The 17448-nt window shown below is 38.7% G+C and overlaps 1 protein-coding gene and 1 pseudogene across 9 annotated transcripts in view; both read left to right on the forward strand.

Annotated features, from left to right (window-relative positions):
* Nucleotides 1-17448, forward strand: part of Etl4 (enhancer trap locus 4) — a 900329-nt gene that overhangs the window by 80340 nt on the left and 802541 nt on the right. The window lies entirely within an intron of this gene.
* On the forward strand, nt 1720-4509 carry Gm13363 (predicted gene 13363; annotated as a pseudogene). The gene has a single exon (NR_002688.1). The product of NR_002688.1 is annotated as a predicted gene 13363 (transcript).

The following is a 17448-nucleotide window of genomic DNA, read 5'->3' on the forward strand; positions in this document are numbered from 1 at the left end:
TGTCAAAGACAGACACTACATTATATTAAAAGGCTAGAAAACAATTTTCCAAGCTAATGGTCTCAAGAAACAAGCTGAAGCAGCCATTCTAATATCGAATAAAATTGACTTTCAACCTAAAGTTATCAAAACAGACAAGGAGAGACACTTCATACTCATCAAAGGTAAAATCTTCCAAGATGAACTCTCAACTCTGAACATCTAGCTCCAAAGGCAAGGGTATCTAAATTGATAAAAGAAACTTTACTAAAGCTCAAAGCACACATTGCACCACACACAAAAATAGTGGGAGACTTCAACATACCACTCTCATCAATGGACAGAGCACGAAAAGAGAAACTAAATGGAGACACAGTGAAACTAACTAAAGTTATGAAACAAATGGATTTAACAGATGTCTACAGACCATTTTATCCTAAAACAAAATGATATACCTTCTTCTCAGCACCTCAAGGTACCTTCTCCAAAACTGTCCATGTAATCAGTCACAAGACAGGCCTCAACAGATAAAGAAGATTGAAATAATCCCATGCATCCTATCAGATCACCACAGTCTAAGGTTGATCTTCAATAACAACATAAAAAATAGAAAATCCACATACATGTAGAAGCTGAACAACATTCTCCTCAATGATTCCTTGGTCATGGAAGAAATAAAAAAAGAAATTAAAGAGTTTTTAGAGTTTAATGAAAATGAAGCCACAACCTACCCAAACTTATGGGACACAGTGAAAGTAGTCCTAAGAGGAAAACTCATAGCTCTGAGTGCCTCCAAAAGAAACTGGAGAGAGCATACACTAGTAGTTTGACAGCACATCTAAAAGCTCTAGAACAAAAAGAAGCAAATTTACCCAAGAGGAGTAGAAAGCAGGAAATAATGAAACTCAGGGCTGAAATCAACCAAGTGGAAACAAAAAGAACTATACTATAAGGAATCAAGCAAACCAGGAGCTGGTTCTTTGAGAAAATCAACAAAATAGATAAACCCTTAACCAGACTAACTAGAGGGCACAGGGACAGTATCTTAATTAACAAAATCAGAAATGAAAAGGGAGACGTATAAACAGAATCTGAGGAAATCCAAAATATCATCAGATCCTACTACAAAAGGCCATACTCAACAAAAATGGAAAACCTGGATGAAATGGACAATTTTCTAGACAGATACCAGGTACCAACATTAAATCAGGATTAGATTTTAAAATCTAAACAGTCCTATATCCCATAAAGAAGTAGAAGCAGTCATTAATAATCTCCAAACCAAAAAGAAAAAGAAAAAGAAAAAAGCCCAGGAACAAATGGGTTTAGTGCAGAGTTTTACCAGACCTTCAAAGAAGACCTAACACCAATACTCCTCAAACTATTCCACAAAACAGAAACTGAAGGTACTCTACTGATCTCATTCTATGAAGCCACAATTACTCGGAAGCCTAAACAAAGATTGAACAAAGAAAGAGAACTTCAGACTAATTTCCCTTATGAATATTGATGAAAAATAATAAATTTCTCGCAAACCAAATCCAAGAACACATCAAAACAATCATTCATCATGATCAAGTAGGCTTCATCCCGGGGATGAAGGGATGGTTCAACATATGGCAACCTATCAATATAATCCACTATATAAATAAACTCAAAGAAAACTACTATATGATCATCTCATTGGATTCTGAAAAAGCATTTAACAAAACCAACATCCCTTCATGATAAAAGTCTTAGGTCCTCGGGCAGCTCACTGCATGGTCGTCTGGTGCCCCCGCCGCCTGCATCCCCGCCGCCGCCCCGCGACGCCCACCGCCGCCTGCCCTGCCGCCGCCTCCTGCGCCGCCTCGGGACCGGCTGTATGATTAGGCCACAATCTTCAATGAGTAGACATATTCCTCAGTTCTGTGGTGTTCTCGGTCACACATTTATGGAGTTTCTGAAGGGCAGTGGAGATTATTGCCAGGCACAGCACGACCTCTATGCAGACAAGTGAACTGTAGAAATTCATTACTACTCCACCAAGAAACCCCCATAAGAGTGGATAACCTGGACACAGGCGTGTTGAATTGAAATCTGCAGAGCATTTGACAAGAGCTCAGACCTGGATGGGGTAAACCTCAGTGCACTTCCTTTGTATTGCCTCAGTATTACTGGATTGAAGAATCACTGCTTCTTGTTAGGAGGTTCATTTCAGTGCCCGTTTCTCCCAATTCTACTCAAGCACTGAGAATTTCAAGTGGAGTATATTGAATATTGAAGTAGACTTCAGGTTGTTTTTTGGTTTTGTTTTTTTTTTTTCCTGTTTTGGTTTTAAATCATTTCTGTATTCAATTTTTTAATTCTTTCATAACCCTATTGGGTGTTTTTTTTTTTTTTAAACTAAATTAACATGGCTCGAATGAACCGCCCTGCTCCTGTGGAAGTCACATACAAGAACATGCGATTTCTTATTACACACAATCCAACCAATGCGACCTTAAACAAATTTATAGAGGAACTTAAGAAGTATGGAGTTACCACAATAGTAAGAGTATGTGAAGCAACTTACGACACTACTCTTGTGGAGAAAGAAGGCATTCATGTTCTTGACTGGCCTTTTGATGATGGTGCACCACCATCCAACCAGATTGTCGATGACTGGCTAAGTCTTGTGAAGATTAAGTTTCGTGAAGAACCTGGTTGCTGTATTGCTGTCCATTGTGTCGCAGGCCTTGGCAGAGCTCCAGTGCTTGTTGCCCTAGCATTAATTGAAGGTGGAATGAAATATGAAGATGCAGTACAATTCATAAGACAAAAGCGGCATGGAGCTTTTAACAGCAAGCAACTTTTGTATCTGGAGAAGTACCGTCCGAAAATGCAGCTCCGCTTCAAGGATTCCAATGGTCATAGAAACAACTGTTGTATTCAATAAAACTGGGGTGCCTGATGCCATTGCCTTGGAAGTGGAACTTCAGATGGGACCTGATTTGTCATGCATATTACCCAATGTGTCGGCTTACTGAATAAGTCTACTGCAGCTCCACAGGAATACTGAAAAACCAGTCTTACCAGGCAACAAGTTTGACAGAATTGCAACCTCTATATTTGGGCTATGATCAACATGTTTGGACACTTAGCAAAAGATTTTTGCTGGTCAGCATTTAAAATGTGCTTATTATTTGTACCAATTGACCTTTCCTAAAATAAGGTATTGAGTTATGTCATTAAATGTACTCCTGTGCCAGAATATTATTAGTCTATAAGGAATTTAGAAGGATTAGGTGCCAAAATACCCAGCACAATACTTGTATATTTTTAGCATCATACAGAACCAAAATTGCAGGAACTGAGAACGCTAGACCATCCATGGTGTATTCCTTCAGTCATTTCAAACACTGCAGGGCTTCTCTCGTTATCTGCCTGCTCACTCTGTTTACATCTCCCACACTTATGCCAGAATACGTCAGGTTTGCTTAGCCATCCTTTATTTTTTTATTTTTTTTTTTAACTAAGTCTTGCGCTGATTATTTAATATGTCTGTCTCATTTTGTTTTGTTTTGGGAAACCTCTGTTTGAAAATCAACTTTGTTACAGAAGCACATATCTTCAACAATGTCTCCAGACAAAAAGCCTTATAGTTAATTTAATGTTTGCACTCAGAAGTGCAACCTAGCAGGGAGGGCCTGAAAAAGAAACGAGAGGAGGCTATTAAATATTTTTAGTAATATGTTGCCTTTGTCATGTGCAGAACATGTAGAGTATGCTCTTTAATTTAGTAAATATTTTTAAGACATAGAGATACATTGTTGTAGCTAACCAATTCTTAATCAAAATTTCTGAAATTTTTGTGTTTTCCATACCTATCAGAAGTTTTCCAGCTTGTTTGAATTATGGCTTTCCTCTTCCCAATCTCTTGCAAAAAAGACAAAGTGGGATGGATCTGCTAGTGAACTGAGCAGAAATGTTTTATACGCCTTTTGAGCTATGTAACTTAATAATTGGATACTTGATCATTTGTTTTATTATGTAATCGATAAAATGGTGATGTGTATTAAAGTTAGTTCAACCATATATTTATACTGTCTGGGAATGTGTGGTTATAGTTCTGTGGGAGAAATAGTTTGTCAGTGTTCACCAGCTTGTAAAAACTTAGTACGAGAGCTTCAACATCTAAATAAATGATGAAACGCATTCGTCACTGAGGACACTTTTGCCTAAAATTAACTTAATTTGTAGAAAACAATGGATTCAGTTAATATCATTTCAATTTATGGAAAAAATTGTTAGGGTTGCCAAGTGCTTTTTATTAAAAGTTTCTCTTTAAAGGTCTAGATAATTGTGAATCAGTTGAATGTTGGGCACCGAGGGGAAACAGTTTGTAATAGATGATCTAGATTTTTCAGTTCAGTTCCATCAGTCACTTGTAGCTCTGCAATTTCCAGACCAGTTTTCTCATTTTTAAGTTCATTACATGCCTGTATATATTTTGAAATTAATTTGAACCTGAGTATTTGGCACATGATGGCTTAATAAATTTTAACTTTCAATAATCTGAAAAAAAAAGTCTTAGAAATATCAGAAATTTAAGGACTGTACATAAACATAGTAAAAGCAGTATACATCAAACCAGTAGCTAACATCAAACTAAATGGAGAGAAACTTGAAGCAATCCCATTAAAATCAGGAACTAGATAAGGCTGGCCACTCTCTCCCTTCCTACTCAATATAGTATTTGAAGGCCTAGCCAGAGCAATTAAATAACAAAAGGAGATCAAAAGGATACAGATAGGAGAGACAGAAGTCAAAATATCACTATTTGCAGATGATATGACAGTATACATGAGTGACTCCAAAATTCCACCATAAAACTCCTAAACCTGATAAACAACTTTAGCAAAGTAACTGGATATAAAATTAACTTAAACAAATCAGTGACCTTTCTCTACACAAAGGATAAACAGGATGAGAAAGAAATTAGGGAAACAATACCCTTACCAAGAGTCACAAATAATATAAAGTACCTTGGTGTGACTCTACCTAAACAAGTGAAAGATGTGTATGATAAGAACTTCAAGTCTCTGAAGAAAAAATTCAAAGAAGATCTCAGGAGATGGAAAGATCTCCCATGCTCATGGATTGGCAGTACTAATATAGCAAAAATGGTCATCTTGCTGAAAGCAATATACAGATTCAATGTAATCCCCATCAAAATTCCAACTCAATTCTTCGCAGAGTTAGAAGCAGCAATTTGCAAATTCATCTGGAAAAACAGAAAACCTAGGATAGCAAAAACTATTCTCAACAATAAAAGAACTTCTGGAGGAATAACCATCCCTGACCTCAAGCTGTACTACAGAGCAAATGTGATAAAACTGCATTATATTGGTACAGTGACAGACAGGTAGGTCAATGGAATTGAACTGAAGACTCAGAAATGAACCCACACACCTATGATCCCCTGATCTTTGACAAAGTAGCTAAAATCATCCAGTGGAAAATAGACAGCATTTTCAACAAATGGTGCTGGCTCAACTGGCAGTTATCATGTAGAAGAATTTGAATTGATCCATTCTTATCTACTTGTACAAAGCTCAAGTCCAAGTGGATCAAGGAACTCCACATAAAACCAGAGACACTGAAACTTATAGAGGAGAAAGTGGGAAGAGCCTCAAAGATATGACCACAGGGGAAAAATTCCTGAGCAGAACACCAATAGCTTGTACTGTAAGATCAAAAATTGACAAATGGGACCTCATAAAATTTCAAAGCTTCTGAAAGGCAAAGGACACTGTCAATAAGACAAAAAGGCAACCAACAAATTAGGGAAAGATCTTTAACAATCCTAAATCTGATAGAGGGCTAATATCCAATATATACAAAGAACTGAAGAAGTTAAACTCCAGAAAACCAAATAACCCTATTAAAAATGGGATACAGAGCTAAACAAGAATTCTCAACTGAGGAGTACCAAACTGCTGACAAGCACCTAACATGTGTTCAACATTCATAGTCATCATTGAAATGTAAATCAAAACATCCCTGAGATTCCACCTCACACCAGTCAGAATGGCTAAGATCAAAAATTCAGGTGACAGCAGATGCTGGTGAGTATGTGGAGAAAGAGAAATGCTTCTCCATTGCTGGTGGGATTTCAAGTGGTACCACCACTCTGGAAATCAGTTTGGTGGTTCCTCAGAATATTGGAAATAGTTCTACCTAAGGAAACAGCTATACCACTCTTGGGCATATACCCAGAAGATGTTCCAACATGTAATAAGGACACATGCTCCACTATGTTCATAGCAGCCTTATTTATTATAGACAGAAGCTTGGAAATACCCAGATGTCCTTCAACAGAGGAATGATACAAAAAAATATGTGGTACATCTGCGCAATGGAGTACTACACAGCAATTTAAAAAATGAATTTATAAAATTCTTAGGCAAATGGATGGATCTGGAGGATATCATCCTGAGTGAGGTAACCAAATCACAAAAGAACACACATGATATGGACTCACTGATAAGTGTTTACTAGCCCAGAAGCTCGAAATACCCAAGATACAATTCATAAAACACATGAACCTCAAGAAGAAGGAAGTCCCAAATTTGGCTACTTTGATTCTTCTTAGAAAGAGGAATAAAGTACCCATGGAAGGAGTTACAGAGACAAAGTATGGAGCAGATATTGAAGGAATGACCATCCAGAGACTACCCTACCTGATAATCCATCCCATATACAACCACCAAACCCAGATACTTTTGTGGAAGCCAACAAGAGCTTGCTGACAGGAGCCTGATATAGCTGTCTCCTGAGAAGCTCTGACAGTGCTTGACAAATACAGAAGTGGATGCTCACAGCCATCCATTGGCCTGAGCACAGGGTCCCCAATGAAGTAGCTAGAGAAAATACCCAAGGAGTTGAAGGGATTTGCAATCCCCCTAGGAGGAACAACAATATGAACTAACCAGTACCCCAGAGCTCCCTGGAACTAAACCACCAGCCAAAGAGTACACATGGTAGGACTCATGGCTCTAGCTGCATTTGTAGCCAAGGATGGTGTATTCAGTCATCAATGGGAGGAGAGGCCCTTAGTCCTGTGAAGGTTCTATTCCCCTGTATAGGGGAATGCCAGGACCAGGAAGCAGGAGTGGGTGGGTTGGTGAGCAGGGAGAGGAGTGAGGGGAATAGGGGATTTTCAGAGGGGAAACTAGGAAAGGGGATAACATTTGAAATGTACATAAAATTATCTAATAAAAAAGAACACATCTAATTAAAAAGAACACAGTAATTTGTACAATGTATATGCATTAAATAAAAGATGGTAAGCAAAGGGGCAAGATCAGTGGATTCAATAATTGTGTGCCCACTGTCTCACTTCTATGTTTAAAGTGAATTTCTTATTCAGAGCAATAATGTGTTGAATAACATGACAACAGATATGGCATTCTGTTAGTACATGGATGTTGCTTTTGGCAGAAGCATTATGTGAGAGAAAGACAATTCCATAACCAGAATAAATATCTACTCCAGTAAGGACGAAGAGGTAAGCAATAAGTCCAGTGTTATCAGTCTTCCACCAACTAACAGACCTGTGAACCCAAGGAATGGTGCTATATTTGGGGATCAGTGTAGGTCTCTGCTTTTAGCACTAGATATAGCCAGGTCTGCCTTGGCGAGTCCATACATAACCTCGATGTCTGCCACCATGGCCTCTTTTTTCATCAGGTCACTCAGCAATGATAGAGATAGCTGTGGAAAGAGGTTAACTGTTCATAGAATGGGTCATCCTATCTACTTAATTACTGAGCTTCTTTTTGCTGAAGCCACCTTTTGATAAGCATTTTCATGGATATAGATCTTCACATTCTTTACCCATTTGCAAAGCTCTATTCATGTATTTCTTCCCTAAATGTTTTTCTCACCAATTTTCCAATTATGCTCTTTCCATGTCCCTGATCATGCAGCCAGTCCATTGATTCATGAAGCAGTGAACAATCACACATATGTTCATTACTCCTTTCAAAAAAAATATGACCATGTGTTTTTCAAAGATCTGCCCACTGTGAAAATTTCCCAATATCTTTCAGGGTTGACCCAGAAAGGTGATGCAGTGCTGCAGCTGTGCACCTCTGGGTGGTGCCTGCATAATGTGCAGAGCCATGAATAAACCAGTCCCTAGTCTTCTCTTCAGTCAACTGATCATGGGGCACACTTCATAAGGCTACATGTGCATGATTGGCAACAGATGGCACTGCAATTGGAGTAGAAACTATAGGCCCTCGGGACCTGATAATTCTCATGTCTGTCTATCTATCTATCTATCTATCTATCTATCTATCTATCTATCTATCTATCTATCTATCTATCTATCTATCTTTCTACCTATCTATCTATCTATCTATCTATCTATCTATCTATCTATCTATCTATCTATCTATCTATCTATCTCACTTCCATTGGATAATGGATTGCTGCTGGGAATGTCCCTACATCATGACTTGGTGAGTAGCTAACTCATGGTGGGTAGCTAAGATCACATGGTGACTTGGTTACCCATTATCAAATGTTTGGTTTTCATTAAAACTACTTCCTTGTGAGAGATAAACCCTTGATAATCTTAACTTCTCAATAGGATACTCCCAAATCTCTCCATTCCAAGTAACAAATCCATTTCTTTACCAATCAATTCCATTACTTTATCTGCTGACACTCTCCAAGGCTGGAACTTGAATTTTTCTTGTAATTCTGCCAATCTTATAATAATGATTATATATTCTTCAGATTTGGTTTTTGTTGTTGCTGTTTGTTTTTGTTGTTGTTGCTTTTTGTTTGGTTGGTTTTTTTTCTGAGACAGAGTTTCTCTGTGTAGCCTTGCCTGTCCTGGAATTCACTGTGTAGACCAGGCTGGCCTCAAACTCAGAAATTTGCCCTCCTCTGCCTCCCAAGTACTGGGGTTAAGGGCATGCACCACCACTGCCCAGCTTATCCCACAGTTTTATTTTTCACAACTTGAGTTCTGTGGCTGCTGGAGAGAAGATTCTCTTCCAAGAAAGACTTAGAAACCATTAGATTGTTTATGAGCATCTAGATCTTATCAAGTTTGTTACTTAGTTCACTGTTGCCATTCCTTGTATTCTGGCATGCTAAAAGTTGGTTCATTTTATCATAGAACTCATTTAGTTCTTTTATCAGTTTATTCAGAGATACTAAGAGCAACCAACTAGTGTCATTGTTTTCCTTATTTTTTCCACAAATTGTCAAAGTTTTGTATATAGAGTCACCAAATCTGTTACCTCTCACAATTGGTAAATCATGATATTCAGATGCATTTGTCTTTTTCTTTTAATTAGGTATTTATTTCAGTTACATTTCCAATGCTATCCCAAAAGTCCCCCACATGCTCTCCCACCCACTCCCCCACCCTCCCACTCCCACTTCTTGGCCCTGGCGTTCCCCTGTACCAAGGCATATAAAGTTTGCACGACTAATGGGCCTCTCTTTCCACTGATGGCCGAAAGTAAACCCAGCATATACTCAAAGATGCTCCATTCTACTACAAGGACACTTACTCTACTATGTTCATAGTAGCTTTATTCATATTAGCCAGAACTGGAAACAAACTAGATGTCTGTCAACTGAAGAATGGGTAAAGCAAATGTAGTACATTTACACTCCGCTGTTTAAAAAACACTAAATGTACAAGAGGAACTAGAAAAAAATCACGCTAAGTGAGGTGACCCATACCCAGAAAAACAAACATGGTATTTATCCACTCACAAATAGATATTAGTTATAAAGTAAAGGATAGTCATGCTATAATACACAGACCCAGACTGGCTAAGTAACAAGGATTGCTTAATGTCAGATGCAAAGATCTCCCTGGGAAGGGAAAAGAAAATATTTTTTGATGGGAGATTGGGGATAGGAGGGATCAGGTATTGGGGAGGAGAAAATACTGAAAGAAACGACTGGAATTGGGGGATGCATTTTAGGGGTGAGGTAGGAACCTAATAAAATGGAAACTGTGTGGAATCTTTGAGCATAAGCCTAGCAAAGAATCGTACTAATGGGGGACATGGAGCCTGAACCAGTCATCTTCCATAACCAGGACAGGCCTCAAGTGATGGGACTGGAAGACCAACACAGCTACAAAGCCTTTGACCTACAATTTATCCAGAGACACACACACACACACACACACACACACACAGAGAGAGAGAGAGAGAGAGAGAGAGAGAGAGAGAGAGAGAGAGAGAGAGGAGCAAGCAGGCAAAGAGCAAGCTTTCCTTTTCCATGGCCTTACATAGCAATGGTTCTTAACCTGTGGGTCAACATCCCCTTGGGTCTCTTTCACAGAGGTCACCTAAGACAATTGGAAAGCACACACAATTCATAACAGTAGCCAAATTATAGATTTGAAGTGGCAATAAAAATAATTGTATGGTTGAAGGTTACCACAACATGAGGAACGTGTTAAAGAGTTGCATTACCACTGCAACACTTGAAGTTGAAGACCACGCTATATAGGCATCCAGGAAAAGATGTGGCCCAAAATCAAAGGTTTGACTTCCTGTCTCAAAAGATCTGGATTAAAAGTGGGTCTTTCCACTTCTAAATTAAATCATTAGGAAAACATTCTCAGTTATGTATACCTCGCAGGTACACCCAGAGTTTGGGTTTTAGTTAATTTTATAAGTAGTCAAATTGACAGCCACAAATGGTAGTCACAGGTGGCTAACAATAGAGAATGTGCATAATAACACCAGACTGAGTGAAGTCTTTTATTTAAATTGTGTTTCCCTCTAGGAAGTTTAAGTCAGATGACAAACGGAAAACCATGTGGTTTTTTTTTGTAATTTTTAAAAAATTAATTTATTTTTACACTCCATATTTTATCCCCCCAACCACCCTCTGACTGTTCCACATCCCATACCTCCTCCCACCCCCTATATCCACGTGGGTGTCTCCACCCCCACCCCACCTGACCTCTAAACTCCCTGGGGCCTCCAGTCTCTTGAGGGTTAGGTGCATCATCTCTGAATTAAACCAGAGCTGGAAGTCCTCTACTGTATGTATGTTGGGGGCCCATATCAGGGGGTGCACATTGTTTGGTGGTCCAGTGCTTGAGAAATATCGGGGGTCCAGATTTATTGAGATTGTTGGTCCTCCTACAGGATCACCCTTCTCCTCAGCTTCTTTCAGCCTTCCCTAATTCAACAACAGGGGTCAGCTGTTTCTTTCCATTGGCTGGGTGCAAATATCTGCATCTGACTCTTTCAGTTTGGTTGCTAGGTATTTTGGAGGGCAGTCATGATAGGTCCCTTTTTTGTGAGTGCTCCATAGCCTCAGTAATAGTGTCAGGCCTTGGGACCTCTCCTTGAACTGGATCCCACTTTGGGCCTGTTTCTGAACCTTTTTTTCCTCAGGCTCCTCTACATCCCTGTAATTCTTTCAGACAGAAACAATTATGGGTCAGAGTTGTGACTGTGGGATAGCAACCCATCCATCAACTGATGACCTGTTTTTCTGCTGGAGGTGGTCTCTAGAAGTTCCCTCTCCCTACTGTAGGGCATTTCATCTATGGTCCCTCCCTTTGAGTCATGAGAGTCTCTCACCTCCCAGGTCTCTGGTGCATTCTGGATGGTCCCCCAACCTCCTATTTCCTGTGGTTGCTTGTTTCCATTCTTTCTGCTGGTCCTCAGTCCTTTTCCCTCACTCAATACCAGATCAGGTTCACCTCCTTCCTGCCACTCCCCCACCCCATCCACTTTCCCTTCCAAGTCCCTCCCTCCCTCTCCACTTGTGATTGCTTTCTTCTCTCTCCCAACTGGCACTGAGTTGTCCTCACTCAGTGAGGCACTTCAGCTTGATGATCTTTTTGAGTTCTGTGGACTATATCTTAGATATTCTGTACTTTTTTTCTTTTTCTTTTTGGCTAATATCCACTTAGTAGTGAGTCCATATCATGCGTATCCTTTGGGTCTGAGTTACCTCACTCTCAGTCAGGATGATATTTTCTAGTTCCATCCATTTGCCTGCAAAACTCAGAATGTTCTTGTTCTTAATAGCTGAGTAGTATTCCATTGTGAAAATGAACCACAATTTTTGTATCCATTATTCTGTCATGGAACATCTAGGTTGTTTCTAGCTTCTGGTTTCACAAATAAGGCTGCTATTGTCATAATGGAACATGTGACCCTGTGGCATGGTGCAGCAACTTTTGGGTATATTTCCCGGAGTGGTATAGCTGGGTCTTCAGATAGATCTATCTGAGGAACCTCCAGATTGATTTCCAGAATGGTTGTACCAGTTTGCAATCCCACCAGCAGTGGAGGAGTGTTCCTCTTTCTGCATATCCTTTCCAACATGTGTTGTCACCTGAGGTTTTGATCTTAGCCATTCTAACTGGTGTAAGGTGGAATCTCAGGTTCATTTTGATTTGCATTTCTCTGATCACTAAGGACTTTGAATGTTCCTTTAGTTGCTCTTCAGCCATTAGAGATTCATTAGCTGTGAATTCTCAGTTTAGTTCTATACCCCATGTTTTGATTGGGTTGTTTTGTATTTTGGTAATTAACTTCTTGAGTTCTTTATATATATTTGATATTAGCCCTCTATGGGATATGGGGGTTAGTGAAGTTTTTTTCCCAATTTGCAGGTTGCCGATTTGTCTTTTCCTTTGCCTTACAGAAGCTTTCCAGTTTCATGAGGTCCCATTTATCAATTCTTGCTCTTAGAGCATGAGCCATTGGAGTTCTGTTTAGAACTTTTCCCCTATGCCAATGATTTCAGTGCTCTTTCCCACTTTCTCTTCTATTAGATTGAGTGTATCTGGTTTTATGTTGAGGTCCTTGATCCAACTGGACTTGAGCTTTGTACAAGGTGACAAATATGGGTCTATATTTACTCTTCTATATACAGACAGCCAGTTAGACAAGCACCATTTATTGAAGATGCTTTCTTTTTTTCCATTGTATACTTTTGGCATCTTTGTCAAAAATAGAGTGACCATAAGTGTGTGGTTTTATTTCTGGGTCTTCAATTCTATTCCACTGAGCAACATGTCTGTCTCTGTACCAATGCCATGCAGTTTTTATCACTATTGCTCTGTAGTAAAGCTTGAGGTCAGGGTTGGTGATTCCCCAAGCTGTTCTTTTATTGTTAAGAATTGTTTTTGCTATCCTGGGATTTTTGCCTTTCCAGATGAATTTGAGAATTGTGTTTTCCATGTCTTTGAAGAATTGTGTTGGGATTTTGATGGGGATTTCATTGAATCTATAGATTGCCTTTGGTAGGATGGTCATTTTTACTATGTTAATTCTGCCAATCTATGTGCATGGGAGATCTCTCCATTTTCTGAGATCTTCTTCGATTTCTTTCTTGGGAGATTTGAAGTTATTGTCATACAGTTCTTTCACTTGTTTGGTTAGAGTTGCCCCAAGATATTTTATATTATTTATGATTATTGTGAAGGGAGTTGTTTCCCTAATTTTTTAATTGGATATTTTATTTATATTTAAATGTTATTCCTTTTCCCAGTTTCCCTCCCTCCTGGAAACAACCTATCACATCTTCCCTCCTTCTGCTTCTATGAGGGTGTTCCTCTACCCACCCACCCACTCCCACCTCCCAGCCCTCAATTCCTCTACACTAGTCAGCCTGTTTGTCCTTTGTACAAAGGAAGGCTACTGATTTATTTGAGTTAACTTTATATCCTGCCACTTTGCTGAAGTTTTTTTATCAGCTGGAGAAGTTCTCAGGTAGAATTTTTGGGGTTGCTTATGTGTACTATCATATCATCTGCTTCTTCTTTAAGGGCTTCTACCTGTTTAGCAGTGTTCTCCTGTATTTCTTTAAGGGAGTTATTAATTTCCTTCTTAAAATCCTCTACCAGCATCATGAGATACGATTTTAAATCCAAATCTTGCTTTTCAGGTCTGCTGGGGAACCAGGACTTGCTGAGGTGGGAGTACTGGGTTCTGATGATGGTGAGCTGTCTTGGTTTCTGTTAGTAAGATTCTTAAATTTGCCTTTCACTATCTGGTCATCTCTGGCATTAGTTGTTATAGCTGTCTCCAGCTGGAGCTTGTTCCTCCTGTGTTAGCCTCTGTCAGCACTCCTGGGAGTCCAAATCTCTCCTAAGTCTCAGTGGTCAGAGTACTTTCTGCAGGCCACCTCTCCTCTGACAGGGAAGGAGCGCAGATGTCTGGAGCTCAAATCTGCTTCCTGGCTGAAGATGAAGGCCCGAAACCAGGCCTGTCCCAGCAGCTATGTTGCTTCTGCAGTTCGTAGGCGCTCCTGTGCAGACTGGTCTCTGAGGGACCCGGGATACAAGATCTCATATCATCGGCAAATAGTGATACCTTTACTTCTTCTTTACCAATTTATATCCTCTTGATCTCTTTTTGTTGTCTTGCCATTCTAGCTAACACTTAGAGTAGTATATTGAATAGATATGGGGAAAGTGGGCATCCTTGTCTTGTCCCTGAGTTCAGTGGGATTGCTTCAAGTATGTCTCAGTTTAATTTGATATTGGCTGTTGGTTTGCAGTAAATTGCTTTTATTATGTTTAGGTATGGGCCTTGAATTCCTGATGTCTCCAATATTTTTAACATGAAGGGGTGTTGTATTTTGTCAAATGCTTTTTCTGTATCTAAGGAGATGATCATATGATTATTTTCTTTGACTTTGTTTATATAGTAGATTACATTAATGGATTTTTGTATATTAAACCAACCTTGCATCCCTGGGATGAACCTTACTTGATCATGGTGAATGATGGTTTTGATGTGTTCTTGGATCCGATTTGCAAGAACTTTATTGAGTATTTTTGCATTGATATTCATAAGGGAGATTGGTCTGAAGTTCTCTTTTTTGGTTGGGTCCTTGTGTGGTTTAGGTATCAGAGTAATTGTGGCTTCATAGGATGAGTTATGTAGTGTTCCTTCTGTTTCTATTTTATGGAATCATTTCAAGAAAATTGGTATCAGGTCTTCTTTGAAAGTCTAGTAGAATTCTCCACTAAATCTGTCTGGCACTGGACTTTTGTTGTTGTTGTTGTTGGGAGGTTTTTAATGATTTCTTATATTTCCTTGTGTGATATTGGCGTGTTTAGTTAATTTGCTTTTGATTTACTTTTGTTATGTGGTATCTGTCTAGAAAAATCATCCATTTCACCTAGATTTTCCAGTTTTATTGAGTATAGGCTTTTGTAGTAGGATCTGAAGGTTTTTTTAATTTCTCCCAATCTGTTGTTATGTCTCCCTTTTCATTCTGATTTTATTAATTTGGATACTGCCTCTTGGCCCTGTACTTAGTTTGGCTAGGGATTTGTCTATCTTGTTGATTCTCTCAAAGAACCAGCCTTTGGTTTTTCTGATTCTTTGTATTGTTTTCTTTGTTTCTATTTGACTGACTTAGGCCCTGAGTTTGACTACTTTCTGCCTTCTACTCCTCTTGGGTGACTTTGCCTCTTTTTGTTCTAGAGCTCTCAGGTTTGCTGTTAAGTTTTTAGTGTAAGTCCTCTCCAGTTTCTTTACTAGGGCATTTAGTGCTATGAACTTTCCTCTTAGCACTGCTTTCATTGTGTCCCATAAGTTTGGGTATGATGTGTCAACAATTTCATTAAATTCCAGGAAGTATTTAATTTCTTTCTCTTTCTTTCTTTCTTTCTTTCTTTCTTTCTTTCTTTCTTTCTTTCTTTCTTTCTTTCTCTCTCTCTCTTTCTTTCTTTCTTTCTTCCCTGACCAAGTTATCATTGAGTATAGAGTTGTTCAGTTTCCACATGTATGTGGGCTTTCTATAGTTTTTGCTGTTATTGAAAACAAGCCTTGGGCCATGGTGATCTGGTAGGATGCATGGTATTATTTCAATCTTCTTGTATCTGTTGAGGGTTGTTTTGTGACCAATGATATGGTCATTTTGGAGAAGGTACCATGAGGTGCTGAGAAGAAGTTGTATTCTTTTGTTTTAGGGTGAAATGTTCAGTAGATATCTGTTAAATCCATTTGTTTCATAACTTTGTTTAGTTTCACTGTGTCTCCATTTAGTTCTGTTAAATCCATTTGGTTCATAACCTCTTTTAGTTTCACTGTGTCTCTGTTTCGTCCTGTTTCAATGACCTTTCCGTTGGTGAGAGTGCGGTGTTGAAATCTCCAACTATTATTGTGTGGGGTTCAATGTGTGTTTTGAGTTTTAGTAAAGTTTCTTTTATGAATGTGGATGCCCTTGCATTTGGGGCATAGATGTTCAGAATTGAGACTTTCTCTTGGTGGATTTTTCCCTTGATGATTATGAAGTGTCCTTCTTCATCATGCTTGATAACTTTTGGTTGAAAGTCTATTTTATTGGATATTAGGATGGCAACTCCTGCTTGTTTCTTGGGACCATTTGCGTGGAAGACCTTTTTCCACCCTTTTATTCTGAGATAGTATCTGTCTTTGTTACTGAGGCGTGTTTCTTGTATGCAGCAAAATGCTGGATTTTGTTTGCATATCCAGTCTGTTAGCTTATGTCTTTTTATATGTTAGTTGAGTCTATTAATTTTGAGAGATATTAAAGAGAGGTGACTGTTGGTTCCTAATATGTTTGTTTTTGTAGGTGGCTTTATGTGCTTGTAGCTCTCTGCTTTTGGCTTTGTTGTGACATGCTTAATATTTTGTTCTTTCTTTGGTGCAGGCACCTTCCTTGTGTTGGAGTTTTCTTTCCAGAATCCTCTATAGGACTCTGTTGGTAGATAGATACTGTTTGAATTTGGTTTTGTTCTGGAATATTTTTGTTTCTCCATCTATGTTGATTGAGAGTTTTGCTGGGTATAGTAACCTGGGGTTTGCATTTGTGTTCTCTAAGAGTCTGCATGACCTCTGATCAGGCTCTTCTTGTTTTCATAGTCTCTGTTGAGAAGTCAGGTGTAATTCTTATAGATCTACCTCTGTATGGTACTTGGCCTTTTTCTCTTGCAGCTTTTAATATTCTTTCTTTGCTCTGTGCATTTAGGTTTTTGATAATTATGTGACAAGAATATTTTCTTTTATGGTCCCATTTATTTGGTGTTCTATAGGCTTCTTGTACCTTTATGGCCATCCCTTTCTTTGGGTTAGGGAAGTTTTCCTCTATGATTTTGTTGATGACATCTTCAGGTCTTTTGAGCTGGAAGTCTTCGTTCTCCTCTATTCTGATTATTCTTGATTTGGTCTTTTCATTGTATCCTGAATTTCCTGGATGCTTTGTGTTAGGAGTTTTTTATGTTTTGAATTTTCTTTGACAGTTGTGTCAATCTCTTCTACTGTATCTTCTACACTGGAGATTCTCTCTTCTATCTCTTATATTCTCTTGGTAATACTTACATCTGTAATTCCTGACCTCTTTCCTAGGTTTCCCATTTCCAAGTTTGCATTCATTTTTGTTTTCTTTATTGTTTCTACTTCCACTTTTAAGTCTTGGATCACTTTATTCAATTCCTTAACCTGTTTACCTGTGTTT

The sequence above is a fragment of the Mus musculus genome, chromosome 2, assembly GCF_000001635.26.
Source record: "Mus musculus strain C57BL/6J chromosome 2, GRCm38.p6 C57BL/6J".
In the NCBI taxonomy this organism is placed as follows: Eukaryota; Metazoa; Chordata; class Mammalia; order Rodentia; family Muridae; genus Mus; species Mus musculus.